Genomic DNA, 24,858 nt, shown 5'->3' with positions numbered 1-24,858 from the left:
TACTAATTAGTATTGCAAAGATTTTCATTACAGGAAAAGAAATTCAAACATTTATTTTAAATTCGATAAAATGTAGATGAGAATTGAGGTGTATCTCTCTGTCTCTCTTTTTCTCTCTTTCCCTTTGTCTCTCTCTCTGTCTTTCTCGATCTCTTTCTTATAAAAACAATTTTTATAAATAATTTCAGAGTTACAGTGGCATTTTCTTCATTTTAGTTTTGTGAAATACACAAATAGGCCACTTTACAAACTTGTTGGGCCTAATGACTCATCTCACAATGTACACAGTGGGACAAATTACCTGTAGTGTTAATCCTAATTGAGTAATTGGCATATGACACTAAAACACCTGGAATATTATTCTATACCACTTCAGTATTGATAAGTTCCAGAAATGCAGCAGAGATGTAAAAAATAGCCCTGTGCTTTCAATTGTGTAATAAAAACAAGGCAGAAAAAATAAACAACTTTTGCTCATTAAAAAATTTAAGAAGGATATTACTAAGTTTGTGTTTCTAAACCAGGAAAAGTATTTACTCCAAATTGTATCACTTAAATAATTCTACAAATTCACAAATGTTTAACAAGGCACTAATATGCATCAAAGGAAATACAGAAATATGACATGAATGACATTTACTTTTAAAAACAAAGTGAGTATACTTGAGGAGCCAAAGCCTGTGTGTATGAAAAGTAAGCTAACATATTAACATGGCAGATACTTGGGCAAACTGTTTCCCTAAAAGGACTAAGGGGCTTTAAGTCACTCTGATATTTCTAATGTAGTTGGTCCAGACTCAATCACCAGTGCAGCCATGGGAAGCTATGCAGATTGTACACATTGCTGATCCTGTACAGTGCACTCTTAGCCTTTGAAGCACTCCGCTGCCCATGTGAAGGCCATATCTCTGTTCACCATGGAAGAGATCTTTGAATTTCCAGCGTTCTTTTAATGAAAATTATCTTATGACTCAAAATTTTCTTGGTCTGGCATTGCCAAAGCTAGAGAGTTATGTGTTATTCTGAAATTTATCAATTGAAATATTTTTGTTCTAATAAAAATTAGTGGACTAGATTAACTACAATGGTAAATTTCTTAAGATTTCATTTAATATTTGCATTTTATTTATATAAATGTATAATACAATAGAATAGATATTGCAGTTGAGTGCATCTTTTGTTTTGGTTCGTTTTCTAATATATTTTGAAGGGCTTACTTTAGGGAGAATGATGTGTTTTTCAGAGGGAGATATGTCAAGGAAAAATCTTACAGGCTCAGATTACAAAAACTGTGCTTAATAAAAGGTAGCTCTGGCTATTATCATGGTTACCTGGCCACTGTGAGGGGGAAATGACAGGTGAAATGGTAGGCCTTAGTCCACATACTGTTCTGCATATCACAGGTGTAGAAATGATCTTTGCTATTTGAGAGTAAATCTAATTTTTGACATAGAAAAATTAATTTGCTATTATCTTGAATTATCATCAAGTAGAATATAAAATTTTTGCATTAACTAGATTAAATAATGTGACTAAAAATATCAGAAAAATAGCTCTCCCAACAACAATTTTGAAATATAGTCCTTTATGAAAGCAACTCTTCAAACAAAATTTTGCTTGAGAATTTATGTTAACAATTTATCTACTTTGTAATGATATGGTAGGACCTCATATTTTCTCATAGAAAGTTAAAAACATGACTTTGTGAGCCCACGAAAATGAAACATTAAAAGTAAGGTATGATAAGTAGAGTCATTTTAGTTTTTTTCCCAGAATTTCCTTTTTTGATCTTTTCATACCAAGCACTAAGTTAGCTTCCTACAAGGATAATTGTTACTATATTTCTAAAAGCTGGAAAATTAAAATGATGAAGAAGAATTTATACTATTGCTAGTGTTCCTTTACAGGACTCATTCCCAGGGAGCTGAGTTAGATTGTCTCCTCATTACCTGAAATAATACCTTGTAGTTCTGATTCACTTTTCACTCTGGTGTGCTTTATTCTGTCTTCTGTAGAAATTTTTAGCACCAGTCTCCTGAAAACGCAACACTTTTTATTTCTCTGATAAGTATGATTTAAATGACCATTGCTTCTACTCAAAGTCTAGTTTTCTGTTTGGATAATTGTGTTCTGCATCTTAACAGCATAATAGGATTTAATTTCCATATTTTGGGAGTGTGCATCAATTTGATAAAGAGGCTAGATGATGTCGCTGAAGTAATTAATAAAGAAAAAATAACAGCCAACTTGATTTGTTTCATATTGGATCATATCATGAATTAGTACTGCCAAGTCAATAACTCCTCAGCTTCCTAATTTCATCATTTGTAAATGATAGGCTTCATTATTATGGATCATTTGATGCTGAACAATCCCTGAATCCATTAATTGTTAGCGAAATCACATAATAAAGCACACAACAGAAGTAAAAGCATACACAGTACATAGTGGCCCTACCTTACATCTTTAGAATTTGACTTAGTGTTACCAAGTAACTTAGTGTATTATTACAGGGTGAAGAATGAGTTGAGTGAGGCAAGAAATTACCATGAAAGCTCAGGATGTAAGGGCTGGCCATCTACACATAGCAAGACATAGAAAGAGTCCTATCATGTGATAACAAACAAGTGAGAAAATAAAACATGGTCTTATTTAAAGAGGAATGATTTGATGAAAGTACATTTAAAATTAAATATCTGAACTACAATTTTAAGATCAATAAATCATAAGGAATAATACAGAATAAGAGAGTATTTATTTTTCTAGAACCTTGTGTTCCCAAATTTGACTCCATATATTAGAAATTCTCAGTTCTCAAGGCCTTAGAATGCAAACACCACAAAACTTTTGATGATATTTTATATGCTCACATTAAAAGGGAATCATTAGTTTCTTAGGCTTATGGAGTCTGTTTTTTTCTACATGCGCCAATATTAATTCTCAAGCACAAATTTATTTTAATCTAATAAAACAGTGTATAAGTTATGCAAGCTGCGATGTGATCACAGTTGATGGCAACTTGAAATATTTCTTGTTGACTCAATATGCCTAACATTTTGCTTCTTTTATATAATTAAAATTCTTACAACATTGTGAGAAATTCTTTCTTATGACAGGACTGACAAAGTGTTTCCTTCTCATGTTGGCCCAAGCTCAGAAAACAAAGCCACCCTCATTCTTTTTGCTGCAGGTCTTAGGGAAGCACAGAGGCGCTGGCAGGACGCAGCAAATCTTCTTGCAAGAAGGACAGAAAATATGAAAAGTTGTACAGGAAGCTTTTCAAACTAGAGCAGTTATTTGCACTAAATGATTTCTGCACTCTGAGCCAACAATTTGAGCACTGTAATAAGGCAAAATAAACCAGGTATTGTAATTAAAAAAAATTCTGAGTAAAAATTTAAAAGAACAAATATAGTAATGTTAACAATATTACTATAAAACAATGGATATTTTAAAAATAATGGACATCACTTAATCTGCAATATGAATTAAAAAAATCTTTGTAGTACATATTTTATGAAGAACCATTTCTAGACATATTTTAAAATGCAGTGGAAAGTAGAAATAATTAATAAAATGTAACTTTGAAGCTATTTCTAAAATAAATTGAATATATTGTAATAACTGATTAATGATACATTTTCATCATTAAATATGCTTTCCAAACCAATTCCTAGGTAACAGTAATATTATCAAGAAATGAAAGTAAGTAGTGATTTAGAGTACGTGCTTTACAAAGGTAATAAAATTAAATATTGGTGTTTAAATAGAAGTAGGCAATTTACAAGGAGAATTATTTCCACTGAACTAATCTTAAAACAAGGTTTGCAGAATTATACTGCTGCTTAGAAAAAGTACAGTTCATTCTAGATTTATTTCAAAGATCTGTGTATCTCTTTCTGAGGACCTTGATATTATTCAAAACCTATGTTACATTAAGAGATTTGAATTATGCAAAGTTATAATATATTTTTGCATAATATGTTCTACTGAATAACCTTTTATAAATGATAAGGACATTTAGAATTATTGAGGACATTAAGAAACAATTTCACAATGTGAAACTATACAGAAGACAACCTGGGCTCTCCTTGGATGCAGAACAATTGCTTCAGTGTTAATTAATTTGAGTCTTACTTCCTTATATTCATATATGAAGAGTGGGTTATGTCATATCCTTCATCTACATTTGGCCCTAAGCAGTCCAAATAAGGTTAGCTAAGGTACTGATAATCCTTAAAACCAGATGACAGTTTTGTTTCCTTGCTATTGAGCACAGCAGGATGGCAGAGGCAGATAGTTCTAGAAATGCCAACTCAGTATAAGCCTCAAAATAAGAGGCTATGACTTTCAAGAAGACAAAAGTTTACATATCAGAAACTGAAGCAACAAACTCCTAAATTCATGCATGTGCTATCCCAAGCCGTTATGTCGACTGGTCTTCTTGCATATCCTTCTCCCTGCATATTGCAGAGATGCTTACTCTCTGCCCAGCTAGCTCAGTTCCCTTGCTCATGTAATTTCCGCCATCCTCACTGTCACTCTTCCTGGAACCACTTCCTTCTTCATGAGATAATAAATCCCAGGACAGGCCTTTAATAAAGGTCTTTGTCCAGATACACTCACTTGGATCAGACTTAGGACCCCTCCATTGCCCATAATTTGAATATGTCTTGGTGTCTTTACTCAACTGTGAATTACAGTGGAGCTGGCAGATTGGAATTAAGCAGAATTCCAATAATGTTTCTATGGGATTACAGATATAACTTTTCAGATTTTTGAGGTGCACCAGTAAAAGGATTAAAATTTTTGAAATACAAAATACAATATTTGGATTACAAAACTAGAAAACTACAAATCATTTAGGTGCACATTTATTTATAATTCCTTTTTCAAGGTGTCCCTTAGTGGAATAAATGAGTATCCCAGGTTTGCAATGCAAGTGTGTTAAATTCAGGTTATAGTAATCCAAAATACTATTGCTGTTTCCACATGCTTGATTCCAAACTTTATTACTAAAATCTTTTTCAATTGTATTATGGAACATTTTCATTTAACTCCAAATGGTCTTTTCCCAAATAAGATATGAAGAAATATTAGTGTAGTTATGGAGTACTAATGCCTATAAATCTATTTCCAGCAAGTTATCTGGCAACAGATTGGAAATTCATGATCCTACTTAGGACAAACTGACTACTTAATTAATAACTCTATATAATTTTGTTCATTAGAATAAGTGCTAGAATATTGCCCCAGGCTTCCAAATAATAAAATATTATTATAAGACAATGTGTTGGAAATTGAGCAAAATTATTTCCACAAATTCCAGTTTAAATTTTCATGCACGTTCATAGTCTAAAATGGGATCAGCACATATATTGTAATATCATCTATCATGTTAGTAATCTCATACAATATGAATTATGCTGCAAATTGTGAGGATAAGAAGAGAAAAGTTAGAAGAGTTCAATTATCTTCCTTGAGATTCTGGTGCTTGTAATTGCCTCGCATGGACTTCAATTGTCTTCTCATTTCACCATTCATACTTTTCTTCAAACAATGTTCACATAAAATTTTAAGTGTCACAGAGAGAGCCATATTCTAATATTTCAAGTATTTTAACTTAGAAATAATAAATTACGGATTATCTGATATTTTATTTTAAAAATGTCTTGTCACCAGATGTTAACTAAAGAATGTATTAGCTAGTTAAAATTTAGCTAGTTGAAATTTATACAAATTTAATGGAATAATATAACTTTCCCTAAAACTGTCAGATGATTAATGAATATATTTTAGATTTTAATTAGAGTTGACAGATATATTTCGAATCCATATATGATTATATGACAAGATTCATTGAATCTGAATTCCTGTATCTCTCACATGACTTAGGGCCAGGTTTGGTTGCCCACATTCGCGGTTCCAGTTACTCCAGAGGCTGAGGCAGGAAGATTTGAAATTTGAGCCAATCTTAAGTTGCTTAGTGAAACACTATCAAAAAATATGTTTAAAAAGGCTGGGGATGCTACTAAATCATAGAGTAGCCCTAGGTTCAATTTTCAGGAAGGAAAGAAGAAAGGAAGGAAAAAAGGTAAGAGGGAAGAGAGAGAAAATGAGATATTAAATAAAATTAAGGAAGTCCTTCTTTTTTTATTTTAATGCTCCCAAGGACAAAATCTTTCAATAATTACTTAACCTTAAGTAGTTCTGTGGTGTCAGAACTGAGAAAATGTGAACTAAGGCATGATTTCACAAAAAATGTGATCTTAAAAGAACAAGGAAATACTGTATTTGGAAAAACACACTTAAATATTAAAATAACAGTGACAGGTATGTAATATAAAAAGGAAAATGATATTATACCTAAAAGAAAATGATTAATAATGCAACATTTCTCAAAAGACATGAGAAAATATTGTTTGAACACTAAAAATATATTTTATATTTTAAAATCTGTCTTGATTGTGAAAATTCTTTTGAATTTGTACATTTACAAACATAAGAAAATGTCCTTAACTATTGTTAAAAACCTAGCCCTAACAGCTTTAATCGAAGATTTAACAAATAAATGTTGCATTTTATTTAAGAAAACAGTCACTAAAAGCCTGCCAAAGTTCAGAACACAGCTTTTCTTTCATGTGCTGTCTTTATGAAAGTCATAATTATTGGCTTCCTCAATGCTTACTGCTTTATCGGAAGAGGAACTATATAGAAATACAAAGGAAGAGAAGTGTTTGTGTTTTTCTTGGGTACAATTTACAGGCTGACATAAAGGATAAATGGAATAAAACTTTCAGTACATATTTATTTTATCTGACAGTATATTTCAAGTTAATGACTAATTGATACACTTAGCAGAAAGCCTACTTATTTTGTGCTGTGATTTTATTCTGTACTACATTGTATTTCTCTTCTGTACTGAAATAATTCACTTGCAAATATGTGTTAACTCTACAGTATAATCAGTGGATCAAATTTGCTGGACACAAAAATGTTCTTCAAGAAATGTTTTTGTAGCAACTTGTACCCTATCTAAAAGATGGCTGCAGAAGATGCTAGAACAACAGAGCAAAATGGGGCAGAAGAAGGTTCTCTTCTTCCCTCACACTGTATGTAGACTACCCACTCTTGGGTAGGGGTGGTGCAGCACTCACATCAGTAATCCCAGCATTAGACAATGAACCAATCACAAACTCTAGATTCAGTCATCTCTGAAGAGCCCACCTCCTTGAACCACATGAGGCTTTGGGGGACACCTAGACAGAAACCATAGCTATTGCTTTATTTGTCACTGGTTTGTCAATGACTTCACAACTTCTAACCCAGAGTCTTTATCATTTTAGAGACGGTTCAGTATTTACTCATTATTAAATGTATTATTTATTCACAATCTATTTTACATTCTAAAATGATCAGAAGGAAGGAGTCATTGAATTGGCAAAGCTTAGAATGAATGTATATAGATCCCAAAAAATTATGTTAGGCTGGGATTTTTATATGGCCCAGGAAGTGATTAAGGCAATCTAGAGTCTATCTCACCAATCTATATTCATTTTCAAGGTATCATCTTGAATACTTTTCCTTTGTAAACTGTTTTCTAAGCACCTGTCCAGTATGAAGATCTTTTCTTTTATATTCCCCTGAAACCAATACCCTTTTACATAATTTATTGACTCTGTTTTACCAATCAATTATATGGCTATCTTTCTAATTTAACACAAACTATTTTCATGATTCTGTTTTAGAGACTATTTCTTGCTCCTGTGTCATCTGCTAAATTATTAGAAGTGTTTGTTTCTAATAAACCTTTTTCCTTACTTCTTCCAGTTCTTCTAGCTCTTAAGTTGAGAGATAATTTATCCACTGAGATAAAGACAATCTTCCGCATTCTACAATATCTCTAAGCACATTGAGCATCTTCTGTCATACACAAGCAGAGAGTTGCTGGAAGCAAAAAATGTCACCACCATCATAGTGTGGGAGTGTACACAAATTGCATTTTGCCACCTTGTGCTCTGGAGTGTCCATGCCATTCTGATTCCCATATAATTCATCAAGTTACATCTTTGATTTTCCTTTGGTTAGATCACACTTCTAGAAACAGTGGGAAAGGAAGAGGATGATTATGTATCTATATTTGTTGTGGTAAATACTGAAAGCTTTCTAGCTTCAGTAACAGAAGTTTGACCTCACAGTAATGGGGGCCAAACAATCTCAATCACTATTCTTAACAAAATCAAGGACTTGACAAGGTCACATTCTCTCTGGAGGCTCTGGGTGACAGAATCTATTTTTTACCTCTTGCAGCTTTTGCATTCCTTTGTGTATGGACTTGTTACCTTATGGTCCATCTTTAAATTGCCTTCTGAGGGTGCCTATATCAGAACCTCTTTCATCTCTTAAAGTATACATATGAAAGCACTTAGTGCTTGCCCTGGTAATCCAGGGTGAACTGCTCTTCTAGGGGCCTTTAATCATATTTTGCCATGTAGGAAATAATTATTCTAATATAATATTAAAATAGTCTCCATTGTAGAAAGTGGTTATAGACACATTTTGGGGAATGTCAGTTTACTTAAGGATGGATACGTGGCAGAGAGAGATCTCATGGTTCTCACAACAAAGACACTGCAGGAATGTAGTATGGTAAAGATATCTTATTCCCATTCATACATTCACACAGAAAATGTATTTACCCTCAGCCTGTGCTACCAAATCCCCCACATGTAAAGGTAGAATGTGCATTCCATAGACATTTGGGGACTCAGATGCTGCCCATCGGCAACAAGAAGGACATGATCATCTGGAAACCTGTGCTTTGTCCACACATTCTGCATCATAAGGCAGCTATAACTTCCCATGCAAGTACATTCCTGACATCTATCTTTCAATGAATTATAGCACAATATTTATTTTTTCACTCTGTTGATTATGGGGGGGGCAGGTAGCTCATACTATTACACTTGGAAAAGGTGAAATGTGAGTTTTTATGGGTAAAACTTAAAACACCAGTGATACCAACACTTCTCTGGTGCCTGCAATTTTGTTTTCTGTATGGAGCTTGAACCCCAGGGTCTTTAGCTAGTTAGACAAGCACTCTACCACTTAACTGCATCTCCTTCCCTAACTGTAATTTTTTTTGATAAGGAAACAAAGGATGAAAACAATGGTCTTTTCTACTCTCTGTGCATTCAGCAGCAGTAGTCACAATGGAAATGTTCAGCAGAGTGATGAGCAGACTGGCTTAGTGTGATGGATAGGGGAGATACAGGTTCCTCTGAATTCGGGACTGGCGAGAGACAGTTGAAAAACACCAGTAATCTATTTCAGGAAGTGAGATTCATAAGCTTTGTTATAACATTCAGCTAATTTTCTGTTTTTATGCTTACTGATCACCTTTTCACTTCTTTTCCTCCTTTTTCATTTGTAAATCACAATCACAACTCTGCGTTCTTTCTCCAATGTGTTTCTCTAAATCTGGCACAAAGTATTCCACAGTTATCACTGAATGAAAAAGGGATGGAAGGAATGAAGGAGAAAGGGAGAGAGGGATGAAGGAGGAGAGAAAAACAGGCAAAATTATACCTGTGGGTTGAAGCAATAATGATAAGGACTATTTTCCTATCTTTTTCTCACTTAAGAAGGAGAAATTCTGTACTGAGTTTTCTTTACTAAAGTTTTATAAATATTTTGAGAATTTAGTCCTTAAATATCACTAGTTTTTACATTAAAAGCCACTCAAGAGTAGGATAAATATAATAATCTTGACTGAATTCAAAGAAAGTCTTCTTTTTCTTAATATTTTTATTGCATAGCCTAAGGAACATGACAAAGCATTTTATATTTTTTAGTAGATACAGTCTATTATACTTTTTGTACAGTTATGTTTTAGAACTTTTAACATGCTTTCTGTTACTCATTTGTGAAGCAAGGATTTAGAATCTTAATTGTAAGATAGTGATTTATATAGGCTTCTTTCTAATATTACTTTATTTTAAGAACATAGTTAACTTACTGGGGTTTTTGTTTGTTTGTTTGTCATTTTCTACCATGGCATTTTAGGATAAAAGACTCATTTAATTCATAAGGTCATGTCAATTCCTTTTGAAAATTATCATATACTTTTTTGCACTTTTAATAGTATATATATATATATATATATATATATATTAATTTACAGAGAAACTGGGGCTACAAAACCTAGTGTAGTCCACGAATTCTCCATTCTATCATTAAGAACCCACAAAAATGGTATAAATTTGTTCAGAGATTTATCTTATTTGCCCTTCTTTTGCTGACAAGAGACTGGTAAATGCAATTTTAGGTCTGAATTCTAAGTTCTGGTGTTCATATTCTCAAGGCTAAATTAAACTGGCCTGGAAGTCATTCTACAAGAGTTGGCCAAGGTTTTCCAACAATGAACACAAACTCAAATAACAATGCAGAAGAACGTTAATTTCCAAGACTTGGATACCTCAGAACTGGCACTAAACCCTAATCCTACTTCCACTGTATTTTAGGCTTTAGGTCATGGAGAAGCATTTTTGTACTCATTTTGTATTTATGTTCTGTTTTATTTGTAATATTTGCTGAGTAAAATTCATGCTTGTATTATTGTATCTGCAGATAGAAAAAGACTCTCCATTACCTTATTTTGAACTTATTTGGTATATTATAGGGTTATCCTAGCTTGGGTAATGTAGTATCCCATGCATTATAGCATGACAGACAAACATTCACTAAGACTACATGCTAGAGGACCATGAATGATAAACACCAATTTCTTTAAATTTTTTATTTATATGTATGTATTTTGGTTAAAAAAATAAAAAGAAAATCTGGTTATTTTGGTATTCCTTTAATCAATTTGTTAGCAAACTAAATATAACTTCATTGTAATTGTTTCCCACACATTTTACTAAATATAAATATAGATGAGAGTCTATATTTATGCAATCAATGGCATATGTAAAGATGAGAGATATTTATACTTATAGAATAGATGATGTATAAAAATGACCATCACTGTGTTAAAATAAAATTTTCAGGAACAAATAAAAGTGATTTTGATATATTTTTTATGTGTCACCAAATACTATTCATCTTTGGATTTCCCTCCCTAGTATTTCAACATTTAAAAGCCCTATGCCCTATATTGATTTCATGCCCTATAAAAATATTTGTTATCAGGATTTTATCCACAGGCTTTATTTTCTAGGTCTGCTTTAGTGAACAATAAAGCTACAAAATAGGAAAAGATATTCTCCTTAAAATAACAAGAAAGAATTACCTAAAGCCTAGAAACTCCTATTTTATTTTAATATGAGTAAACATAACAGAAATTACATAAAATATGTATACAATTAGATATTCATAAAGTACATTAATTTTTATTATAACATACTACTGAAATTTAAGGATAAAGTTGTTATCACTATTCAAAATACAAACATTTGAAACAATCTAGACCCAATAATGTTTAAAACGTGTCAGATTTTAACATAGTTAAAAAAATGAAAGAGTAAAATGTATTTTTTCACACTTCTTGAATTCATATCAGTCTTCAACTATTTTAGTATTTTTTAATTTATGAACTTCCTTAACCTCAACAAGCATAGAATCTCAATCTTGGACTTGAAGGTATGAGGAAATAAAATATAATTCTTAATAAATAATTCTTTAATAATAAATTCTTTAATAAATTCTCAATAAATAATTGTTTAATATATTAAAGTCATTTTATACTTGTAAATTTCCTAATTTTTAAGATGAAATAAATGCAGTATCCATTTTGTGTTGCAGTAACTAATGAGAATCACTTGAAAGTTCTAAACTTGCTCCAGTTTGGAAATTTTTGTTTTTTGTTTTGTTTTATATTAAATAAGTATGAAAATATACCTACATCCTACTTGTAAGTCAGGAGGATCATTGTGAGTTCGAGACCAGCCTGGCCTACAAAGTGAGCTCAAGGCCAGCCTGAACTGCATAGCGAGACCCTGTCTCAAAAAGCCAAAAAGAAAAAAAGACCTCAGTTCTCAACATGATCTACAGATTCAATATAATCCTAAACAAAACCTTGCAAGTTATTTTGTATACACTGAAAACCCAATATTAAATACTATACAGATAGAAAGATAAAAGTCACATAATAGCATTAACAATTGCAAGAAAAGGATACTGTTGGAAAACTGACTCTTTCTGATAGCTAGACTTACCAAATGCTAGTTACTCAAGAAAGGGTGACACTGGTGAAGGCACAGACAAATGCATTAATAAATGTAACTGTGTGCTCAGATAGAGATCCACATAAATACCAACAACAGAACAAAATAATTTAGTGTAGAACAGATTTTCAGTAAATGTGCCTGAAAAATTTAATATTCATGCATAAAATATGAATCTTATAGCAATAGTCAGACAAATTTTAACTTTTTGACAACAGTATTTCAAAATGGGACACAGAGTACAATACAAAAGTCCAAAGTACAATACAAAAGAGTGCATTCATAAAAGATTACAAACTCTACATGACCTGGAATTTGCCAGTGATATTTTATATGTAATATCAAAAGAATGACTGGGGAAATAAAGAATTATTTTGACTTCAATAAAATTATAGATTTTGATCTTCAAAGATAATATGAAAAAGCAAGACACAGACTTGAAGAAAGTATTTGAAAAAGACAAAACTGATAGTGTCAGAAGAATTTTAAAAATTCAATAATCAGAAATAAAACAACTCAATTTTAAAAATGTACCAAAGACTATAGGAAACACTTATCAAAGATAATTTAAATATGAAAAATAAGCTTATGAAAATACAATCCACTTGAAATGTTATTAGAAAATTAGGATCCAGATCGCTTCCTTGAAAAATTTTAATGAAATCAACTCCTAGGTAAAAGGAAATTTCTGTGGTTTAGATATACTTACTAGAGTGTTAATTCCAGTAATTTTTATCAGAAATTTTTAATTTGATGTAGTTTTTTTTATAAAGAATCCTTTTTTTATCAAATATGGTCCTAATATTCTTAGTATGTATTGCTTCATTTAAATCAAAAGCAAAATTTATATTTCCCTTATTCAGTTGTAACATGAGGTTATACCCTAATAATCCAACTTTTTCTCCAGACTATTCCCTCTCCAGTCCCAGCTGAATGACTTTTCTAAGCCTTTGTAGGAACATATTTAAGAAAGAAATTTAAATACATTTCAAAACGTTTAATGCAAAGGGATTGTGATAAACACAGAAAAATGTGGAGTTTGCCATTCAGTGTAAGAATTACTGCTTTTTTGTTGTTGTTGTTGTTGTTTTTGAGAAATTTCATACTTTAACATCTTTCATTAAGGAGTGTAGACACTTGTATAAAGTTATAGCTTTTTACAATCTACTAAATGTTAACCTTTAGAATTCTTAAATCTACCCAGGATTTCTACTCATTAAGCATTTTTTTGTTCCATAATTCTGACTGAGGTTGCTTTGAAAAATAAATATTTTGCTGGATGTATGACCATCACTTTAGTAGTAAAGTACACTCAAAATATAATAAAGAAAATATACTTTCTCTTAAAATACTGAGAACCAGGGAGATGGAAAAGGACAGTAAGAGTTAACCATAGATAGAAAGCAATAAAAGTTAATAAATACAAAGTTTATCAATAAACCTCTTTTACAGCTAGCACTAAAGAATTTTTTGGAATCACTGATTATAATGCTTTCTGGTATCATTAGAAGCAATAAATATATTGCATATAGAAAGGAGCTACTCCTATGAAATTGGAATAAAGTCTATTTGGTATTCTCTCCTTGTAAAAAGGGACAATGATAGTCATGTTTTGATGACAGCTCTTTAATAATTCCATTGGCACCATAAAATTATTTTTTTAAAAAAGCAACCTTTCACAAGACAAGATAAATCAAGGGGAAATGACTAAAAAGAAAATTGCTGCATTGTGAAAAAGGTCAAACACTCAGATTAACATAGAAGGCACTTATGGAAAATATTTGCATTTCCTGACAAGCGATCAAAAAATGAAGCATGAAAAAGAAAGTTAACACACATTATCCTATAAAACATGCATCCGTGAGATCAATTTATTTTGCTATAAAATATATTTTGATAGCATTGCTAAGGTCCTGTTTTTTTTTTTTTGCTAAGATCATTTTTAAAAATTAGTTTAAATATAAACCACAGTGTCCAATTAAACCTTTCACTAAAAAATGTAAATGAATCAACTTGTCAGGTTTCACAAATAATATGCTCTTTCAGGAATTCAATTAATGCCTTCTTCTACAGCCCTTCTTATCAAAACATGAACACATTACACCTGACCTCAAAACAGGTTGGCTCACTTGTGTCAGCGACACACATACAAAAAATGCAAAGAAATAAACACCAGAAAACAAAAACCTTTGAATTTTCTTTAGAAATGCAAAAGGAATACTGTTTTTAAGCAATGTACTAGTATATAGAGGACCATTCACATTGTTTTACCTAATGTTAACTTTAAACCTCCTCATATAAATTTTATCATTAGTTTCATCAAACAATGTAAATGCATTTATAACAATGATTTTTGCATAGTTGCTTTAATCTCATATGCCCTGGAGCTAAAATACTACATAAAATCTAAGTTCTCAAAAATATTTGTTTAATAGAAAACATGGGTAACTGGTAGTAATTAGTGTCTCCTACTCACATATATCTTAGTTTCATTGTTTGGAGTATTTAATTTATGATACATTTTTATTGTCGTTGAAAAAATTAATTACCTTATATTAATCACTTGTGATTTTTTGCATGTTGCCCTTGGAGCATGTAACACAGTTACATGAATATGAATTGTGGTATCTACTAAGCATTGACAGATTCAAATTTTATAGACAATATTATTACTGCATCTGGAATATACCAATTGATGTGCACATTTTAGTAGTACAATCATATCCTACACCAAACAAATAAGCCTGAAAATGACTACTTATTGCACTGTTTAACATATCCGTATTCAATAGGTTCACAACTTATGTAAGAAGAAATAATTGAAAATGTAAATGCATGTCATCATCAAAAGAAATCACCAACAAAGTGAAAATACAATCCACAGAATGAGAAAAATTTTACCCAACTATCCCTCACACAGAAGACTTCTATCTAAAATATACCAAAAATTGAAAAGAATCAGACCCTTTTTTTTATATCAGTGGGCATCCAGCAATTGAAGTGGCCCACAATGACTCTTATCTTTTGGTCCACAACTTTCTGTGGTCCCTTCCCTTACATGTAAACTAAACTCATTAGTTTATTTCTAGTACACAGCACACAACAAAAATGATGGTTAGGTTACAAGAAAAATTAGGTTAGTCTTTGTCTTAGACACTCATTTTCTCCGGATCTCTGTTAGGTTACCTGTATTGGGAGAACAAACTGCCCTGTTTGAGTTGTCCTGTGAGTCTTACAATGTCTGTGTCAACATAAAAAGCAGTGAAGACATGCTCAGTATCACTTGGGAAACTTGGAAGCAGCCCTTTTAGCTCAGGTTTTCTTAAAATAACTCCAGTGAAGAACAATAGCTTGTATGCAATCTCTTAAGATGTCTTAAACATGAGGTACCAATCTAATCTGCATCCAGATTTTGGATCGTGAGAAACTGTAACATAACATGTATTTGTTGTTTTACAGAAAATGTTGCAATAAATTCATCACTTCCTGGACTTTTGGTTAAGATCAAGTGTACACCGATTCACTGCATATAAGGAAACTCCAATATCTCACATAATGTTCCATATATATATATATATATATATATATATATATATATAAACATTATCTCTTGTCTCCTTTGGAATTTCTACAGAATAACTATATATAAAATGTGATTCCTAAACCATAGTTTAAGTTTAGATAATTTGATGTTTTCAATTCTTGAAAAAAACTTAATGAATCAGCTTATTGAAACACACAACTTCTGGAAATATTGTGAATTTTTCTCTTAAAACATTTTCCAGTATTTGTAGAAAACTCTATTATACTTATTCTGTCAATTAATATTGTCCTATTAAAGTAAAACATAAACAAGCACATAAGAGAAAAAATTAATAAGCTATAGGGTGGAAAACGTCAAACTCAGAATACCCTATAGAATTCATATTAACACTTTAAAAAGTATCACAGGTGTTGATATTTGCATGATATATTCAAGCAGAATTTATAGCAACTAAGCAGCTGTACTGTAAATAGTGCCTTATAAAAAGTGTATTAAGCAATAATTGCTATTCAGTATTCAAGGTTTAATGAAAGTGACTTGTTGCAATTTTAATCCATTTTGGAATCATCATTATGCAATACTTTGTCACATAGAAGTTGTTTATATCAGGTAGTTTGGAAGAGAAGATGTGCATCTCTTCTTTTTACTCCACCCTACAAAGAAAGAGGAAAACATTGCTTCCACTTAAATATTTTTCTTCCATGTGTATACAAGTTTTTGTGATTATAACCAAAAATTTACAGTTGTACTTTATATCCTTAACATTTTGATATTGAGAATCATTTCATTAATCATTTAAAAATACACTAATTGGAACACGTTTCATATTTATAATTTGGGTGGTAAGAAATTTTACATACTGTGATAAAGTGATAATGACTTACATTAAACAAAATTCTACAGAAATTTCTATGTTTTCAGAACAAAGGTAAGTATTTATGTCCAACCATGTGAAACACCCGCTTATGGACAGGCACAGTCATTGCCGATATGATATGTAACTTTGTAGGAAAGTCCCCAGGCATGAGAAAACACAGCTGGCAAATTACAGTCTCCAAAAAAGCAGAAGGAGTTTAAAAAGTTATGTGCAGTAGCAAAAGATCAGAAGACATTGGGATCTGATGACATTTATTAGGTGAAAAATACTATAAAAAATTGGCCAACAGACACTGCAGATATTCATAGAAAGATAAAGCTAAAATCCACCTCAACTATCTCTTCGAGTTTTATACTTTGATAAAAAGAGATGGAGTTAGGGATAAAAATTTTATGTAATTTAATCTTATCTGTACATAAAATGTTTTTATTTTGTTTATACAATATTAGAAAACATTTTGAGATACTTCAGTATTATTCAAATACATATTCTTCTCTTTTGTATCTTTTGATAATTATGTGTTCAAGTAGTTTGCACATAAACTTCTCTTACTTACTTTAAACTCGATGGTTGTAAAAAAAAGTCAATTCATTTAAGGATTAAAAAGTAGGGGTTGCTACTTTACAACTATAGAAAGTATTCCTCACAACAGAGAAGAGATTTTTTTTCCACCTCAAGGGAACTGGATCATTCACATCAGTTGTTGACATTGAACCTGGTCACTAATAGTTTAGTGTAGATTTCATGCAAGGTTGTATCTTTGAGATGACAGGCAACCATCTGAATAAAGAAATTCAGCCTGGTACTTTAGCTCAAACCTCATACAAGTTTGGCTAGCTATCCCAATAGTTCCACTTTTGGCAAATGAATACAACCCAGAAATATATGTCTTGCATTCAACTGTCACTTTTTTAAAATATCCATTTAATAATATAATAATATTGATTCTAATAATAATAATTAAGGATTTATTCTGATTTCTCCCTTTCCATTTTGTATTTTTCTATCCTCAAGGAAGAAAATTGGCTCTCACATTTTTATATAGTATCTGTTAGATCACCTAAAGTATAATATTTTTTATCCTCATAAACTAACTGCTTCCCAATTTGCAAGATGTACTTCTTGCTCTTGTTGATCTTAAATGCATGGTCTTTAACATACTTCCCCAACTCTTCACTAATGGATGGAATGCCATTACCTCTCCAGCTGACTATTGATGTATCCTCAGTTAGGCTACGACCCAGTGCACAGGGTCAGTGTTGTGTGCTTCTAGCTGACATCTTATAGTAGTTGTTCCTGGGTAAATAAAACCTACTCTTGCTGTTTACCTCAAAACCTCCATGAGGTCCATGACAATCCTATGTGAACACTTTCCTTACCAACATGAGAAAAGACTTCATTCTGAATTTTCACAGGTTGCCTCACCTGGTTTTGAACACCTAAAGGAGTTAAGACTGAATAATCAAAAGTGTGCAGACGCTCTTTTATCCCTAATTGAATAATATTTATGCACATACCACTCAACCAAACTTCCTTCATCCTTAAAGTTCTTTATTTACTCCTTATTGGTTACAATCATGAGGAACTCCAATGTTATGCCTTTATTATCTAAGACATTGCTTTTGTTTTTTAAGAAGGGGCTTATTATGTAGTCAGTCTGGCCTTGAACTCACTATGGCGTCCAGGCTGACCTCAAGCTGATGTCCTGCTGCCTCAGACATCCAAATGCTGAGATTAAAAGCAAGAATCGTTAAGCCCAGCTATAGGACACTCTCAGTTCCTTTTATTAGCTTCCTTTTTCTCACAAAAGCATCCCAATTTTGATAGTAAATTACACATATTTTGTCTGTCTGCAGGTTATTAACTCCTATTGTCTGTAGGTTAGTAAATCCTATTGTCAGTGTTTACTCATTTTAACCTAAACTGTATGAACATCCATATTTTAAAAAGTTGATCACTGCCTCCTTCTCTGACATAATCACTTCGCTTTGGTTCTAAAATGCCAACTCTGCTTTTCTTCCAACCTTCTTCATTCTCTGTATCCTTTAATAGTTTTTCCTCTTATCTGTTACATATTAATACACTGAATTTGCCACAGGGCTCTCTCCTTGGAAATATGCTTTCTTTCATTCCAAAAATGATGTTTTTCAATTCATAGCCCTAGAGACTATTTCATTGATGACGCCTGCTTAATTTACATTCTTACTGTTGACCTCTACCTTGAATTCCATATTCACATATCCACATGCTTACTGAACATTTCCAACTAAGAGACAAATTAGCACCTTAAATTCCATGTGTTAAAAATGTGAGGTTAAGCTTGCCAGTGGAATTCACTTAGGAACCAGGTAACAGATTAGTAAAACACATTTTGGTGTATAGTGACCGAGGTGAATCACGGTGGTGCAATGTGGAGTCTGGATTTGATTTCTCACTCCTCTCTCTCAGGCACTGGTCCTCTGCTCTGCTTTCCAGCCACTGTGAACCAAGCATCTTTCCTCTGTTTGCCTTCCCCTAATGATGTTCCTGCTTTAGAGTCAGCCAACCATGTACTGATTCCAAATCTTCTCCTCCTGTGAGTTGTGGGTGTTAGATATTGTATCCTAGTGATGAAAGGCCTCCTAATCCAAAAATGATATTCTGTCCTTCCTCACAACCTTGCCCAGTCTGCAGCCTTACCATCCCAGGTGAGGATAATTCAGCAAAAGCCAAAAGTCTTGGCATCATGTTCTAACATCCCACATTACGCCCACTGTTTTAGTTAATCTCACGTCATGTGGTTCAACGTGTGTTGAAACATGACTAGTTCTTTCCACTACTGTTGACGTGTCCCTGATGAAAGCGTCAATGTATTAATTTCTGCTGCATTTCTTTATTGGAAACAGGATTCTACATTTAGCTCTACCATCCTCTTAATCTGCTTTCTGTCCCCAACATGGCTTTCAGTATTATCTTGACAATATTAACAGAGTAACTGAAAAACACAACCCAGAGGATATATCTCTCTATTAAGAACTCTGCAGCGATTATAACTTTTCATTTTATCCAAAGTTAAAGTCAACACCTTACAAAGGTAAGAAAGATCAAATCTTTTCTTACTTCTTTGAGTTTAACCGCTTTATCTTGCCAAATCTGGTTCTATGTCAATCACATTGATTTCTTTGACCCATCAGTAGCATCCCTGTGCATCTCCTGCTCACTAGGTTCTGCCGTGAGTCCTTTACTATAGTCTTCTTTCTGCCTGGATTCCTCTTCTCCATATATACAACAGATCAGCTTCCTCACCACTTCACACCTTTGTTAAGGTTTCATTATCACAATGAAGTTCTCCCTGTCCAGTGTCTTCTGACCTCGGCATGCCAGACTTCCCTGGCATAATAATCCATCTACTTTGTACAATGTTTTTTAGAAGATAGTCTTTCTCTTTACGTTATAGTGTATTGCAGCAGGGGCAGGAAAGGAACTGGTGTCCAATTTGCTCACAGATATCTTCAAAGAACTTCTAGTAGTACCTGCTATATTTTAGATGAAAAGGAAGCAGTGGATAAATAACTGAGTGCAAGCAATTAATATAAAACAATCAACATTATCTATGAAAGATCAGAACATACTTAGATTAAAATAGACAATAATTTTATCTATCTTTAACCAGTAAAGTTATAACTATACCAATTTCACTTGATTTATTTTAGAATGCCACTAAATATTATGTCTGATATCCTACCAAATAAAATTTGCAAGTGTAATTACTTAATAAATTTGGTGTAGTTCTGTGTCTTGTATTTCCTAAGAGTAAATTACTTGAACTTTAGAAATCACAAGTCATATATATACATATATATGATGTATAATATATATATATATACATATATATATAATGTAATGTTTATCTCCTATAAATAGTGTATATTTATCTCCTTTTACTTTTCAATATCTTCTAACTAGAAATAATTTTATAAGTGAATCGACCAAAGCATCACAGTTTTATAATCATTTTCTTTTTTCTTTTAGTCTTCTTTAAATTTTTCAACCATGAAAATATAGTTTCATAGTTCAATATAGGAAGTGTACCACCTTTGGCACTACTGCACACATTTTCTAAAGTTTTAGCACGATCATACTGTATCAAATTCATAGCACAAACATTGCATAATTTACCAAATGTTCATTCATTACAACACTATGTGACTTTGACTACTGAAGCATTTTTCCCTGATAGTAGCAAAGAAGTGCATGTAACTTTTTGTTTCCTTTGAACTATTTTGATCAGAAAACATTTTCAGATATTAGATTACTGGATCAAAGAATATAATGTATAACTACTCCAATTAGAAAATCATTGACAACAACAAATAAAATCATGTTACACAATTAATTGTTTTCTATCCTCCATTTCACCTTCATTACATCAATTCTGATTCATTTTGTTATATAAATGCTATTTTAAACATTCTCTGCATTCTGACTTTCACATGCATTGAAATATATTAGATTTTAATGGTGAAAGTCATCGATACTTATTTTGCTTACAGAATTTTTCAATATCTCTACATTCTCACTTCAGAAAATCTCGATCTTCCCGTAGGATCCCTGGTACCTTTCTGAAATCCCTTTCCACTCCTGTCCTGGTCCAGGCAATCTGGCCATCTGCTTCCTGTTTTGGTAGATTTGCCTCATAGGATGGTCTACATAAAAGGAATTATTCAATATGGGGTCTTTTGGATCTGATTTCATTCACTTGTTTTAACAGTTAAAGTTTTATTCAGCTTTCTGCTCACAAAATTTAACGGTTACCATAGATCTGTACACAGAAATACTTCCTGATGTGAATTCAGAAAAAGGTTATAGACCAGATAATTGCTAAGTAAATTACTGATATATGAATTCACAGTTTAGATAATTTAAGCTAAAATATTTTAAAATATTCTACAAACATGAAAAATACTTGTGGATTGAAAAGAAGATGTCTGTAATTAAGCGTCCCCACGTGGAAAATATAGGGATACATTTAGTTTTGAAAGTATTGCACCATCACACACCTGCTTTTCCTTATTCAGGCATTCTCACTTGCCAGGAGGTTACACCTGCTATATACTCTTGACTTTCCCTTTCAGCAGGAGTTTAAAATCTCGATTAGCCTGGCATAGATCTCTGTGCATTTTAGTACCTGTTGGTGGCTCGTCAGCGTAGTTTTGTGTTTGCAAAAGCATGCAAATACAAATTAGCAATGGGTACAGATTTTTACAAACACATAATTTAAAACACACACACACACACACACACACACACACACACACACACACACATATATATATATATATATATATATATCTCACTTTCTTCTTTAACCAATCCCTCTTGACACCGGAACACACTGCTTCTTGAGCCCTGTCATGATGGTTTTCTATGACTCACATACTAAACTTAGATGTTTTCCACTGTCCCCTTTTATAGACCTCTAAAATGATCATTTTCAAATCTCACCTCACCAAGCTTTATTATTTTTTCTTCATATAAAGATCTATATACTTTCTACCTTAATTTACTCCATAGCTATTACTTCCGCATTGTAACTCACTGAACAGTATTTTAGTTTCAGTTTCCATAAAGATGGTCTAAAGATAACTTAGACAGCAATGATTTTATCTCCAGCCAACTTCAGCCACTAATTTCTGTAGTTATACCATCTTTCCTTACCAATAAGTACAGGGGACCATGATCTTAAATTTAACCACTCCCTTTCATATAGTGTTCCTCCAACAATTCTTCCACCCCACAGCCTTCTTTATTTCTGTCACCATGCCTTTGTCCTCCTTTCTTTACTGACCCAGTTTTAAGCCAATGATCACAAAAGGCACTTTCCTTGCAAACAATCTCACCTTCTTTCCTTTGCACTTCACCATACACATTTAGGAAGGCTCCAGCTCCAACTCCAACTCAAAGCTCCATCTCTGCCTTAACACACATGCATCAGTGTATGTTTGAAAGAAAACACATGCTACAGTCATTGGTCTCACTTTAAACTAATGATCATTAAATCCAGGTGGACCCTAGAATCATACACTATTTTTGCAGTGTTCACTCTCTGCTTCCTCTTAAAGGTCACTACCATAGAATAACACATGCCTTCATTCTAATTCTTATTTGCTCACCTTCTAAATGGGTCCTTTCTGTAGCCTGCCTCACCCTTGCTACTTGCTATTCTGTTATTCCAGTTGTATGCACATGTGTAGTTTGGCTCTTTCAGAATATATTGAAACATATTTTGAATTCATTCTGTTAGCATAATCTCATCTGGCAGTGATATGGATTAAATCATCACCATCTTTCCTCTTGTAGTGACTATAAAAGAATCTCCCAGACTTAACTCTTGTCCATGAACCATATATTTTCTTAAGAAAATCAGAATAGCCTTCTTCACTTAAATCAGGCTATTTTCTCTTCTCTTGTTTTACACGTAAATTCTTTGATGGCTGGGAATTTCCTCACTTGCTTACTCTTCATTACTAGAGCACAGAACTATATTCATTCAGTAAATATTTATAAAGGGCAGTTGTCTAGGCACATTCAGGGGAGGATCAACATAAAAAATTTGCTCCCTTTTTAAACATAAGTCATTAAATAACTTGGGAAGGTGATGTAGAATGACAAGCTTAAAAATATTTCGTAAATCTTGATAACGTCTTGTATTTAATCTAAGGTATGTGCAAGGAGATTAAATAAATGCCTGCAAGTTTCAAATGATGTGTTCACTATAGCATTAATTACCGCTTAATAATTTCTGAATGTGTAAAATTGGCATTGAAAATATAGTTTGCTGTGTGATAATGTTTACCTAGTTTATGTTAAGTTAATGAAGCAAAAAATGATGAAAATAATGAAAAGAAAATAATAAGGAAGTTATATATAAGCTAGCAAATGCAGACTATCACTATTTCCATTTACTGAATGCTTTTGAGAGAAATGAAAAAAAAAAGATTTCAGCAAAAAGACTTATTCTCGAAGAATGAGGCAAAAGAAGACAGGAACATATTTTAAAAAAATAAGAATTTTCATCTTTACTTAAAAACACAGCCATAGTTCTAGATACTACAAAGCTACACCTGTGATATCGTTAACACTGATACATTATGATTATAACAAGTCAGTTTTGCATGAACTATGGACAGTATGTGATGAGAACAAAAGAAACAGTCATGGTGAGAAAGTAAACAGGGATTTAATTAAAGGAATAGGCACAAAAAGATTAACATTTTCTATTTCCCCTTTATGGCTATTTTCTAAATGAAGCACAATAAAAACATATTAGACTAATAATTGAAACATTTTAGTCTAATTATATATAATGATTTTAGAACTCTTGCCTAATGTTTCTCTGAGCATGTAAAGTGAACAGCACATAAAATTTTTATTTTGTAGTTATTAAAGTAGAATGTGCTCATCATAAAAATATCAAACAATGCAAAGCTGTTTGACTTGAGAAGTGAAATCTCTTATATCTTTCGGATTACTCTTAAAACAATTTTGTTTTTATTACTATGGAATTTTTTTATACTTTACCATCAAAGAAGGCATTGTGCAGGTTGATATGAAGAACACCCAACACAAAGGACATGGAGAGTTATGGACCTGAGTAAATGGTACATACACCTCCAAGGCCACCATGAAGACCAAAAATTTCTTTGGGGCAAAAAAGAAGAAGAAACAATTTCAGGTAGGAAATGGCATAAACATCCACTGAATATAAAGTATTTGAAATTTACTCCAAGGGATGGATATATGTCCTTGTTATCTCTCAATACTCATAGCTATACAGCCTAAAACCTCAGCAGTTTTGACAGAATTCGATGGGTGGGGCACAGCACAGCCTTTTAACACTGGACAATGTAACTCTGATATGAACAGAGAAATGAAGATGGTATTTCCTTCTGAGATGAAAAAGTGAAGAAATATGCACATTTAATGAATTCTGATGCTATATAACTTTTGTCTCAAGGTTATTCTTGAAGTATTTTAGTTCTATATTACTTAAATCTTGCAAAAAAATCCTCCCAAAATCTTTCAAAAGTCAATCATACTATCCATATTTGGATACTTCCAAGTTAAAAAAGAGCAAAAAATAACACAAGTAATTTTTTTACATAGACAATATAATTGAGGATAAAACAGTATCTTCATCAGAGAAATGGGAATCTTGATGATTCATTCAT

General features: G+C 32.3%; 1 protein-coding gene across 3 annotated transcripts in view; it reads right to left on the bottom strand.

The window, feature by feature from the left end:
* Spock3 (SPARC (osteonectin), cwcv and kazal like domains proteoglycan 3) overlaps nt 1–24,858 on the bottom strand; it is a 370,986-nt gene that overhangs the window by 131,008 nt on the left and 215,120 nt on the right. The window lies entirely within an intron of this gene.

The sequence above is a fragment of the Cavia porcellus genome, unplaced genomic scaffold (genome assembly GCF_034190915.1).
Source record: "Cavia porcellus strain 051 isolate PalLab524CR breed Dunkin Hartley unplaced genomic scaffold, mCavPor4.1 scaffold_24, whole genome shotgun sequence".
Lineage (NCBI taxonomy): Eukaryota > Metazoa > Chordata > Mammalia > Rodentia > Caviidae > Cavia > Cavia porcellus.
Note: the sequence above shows the minus strand (reverse complement) of the source record. Positions and strands in the feature narration are given on the sequence as shown.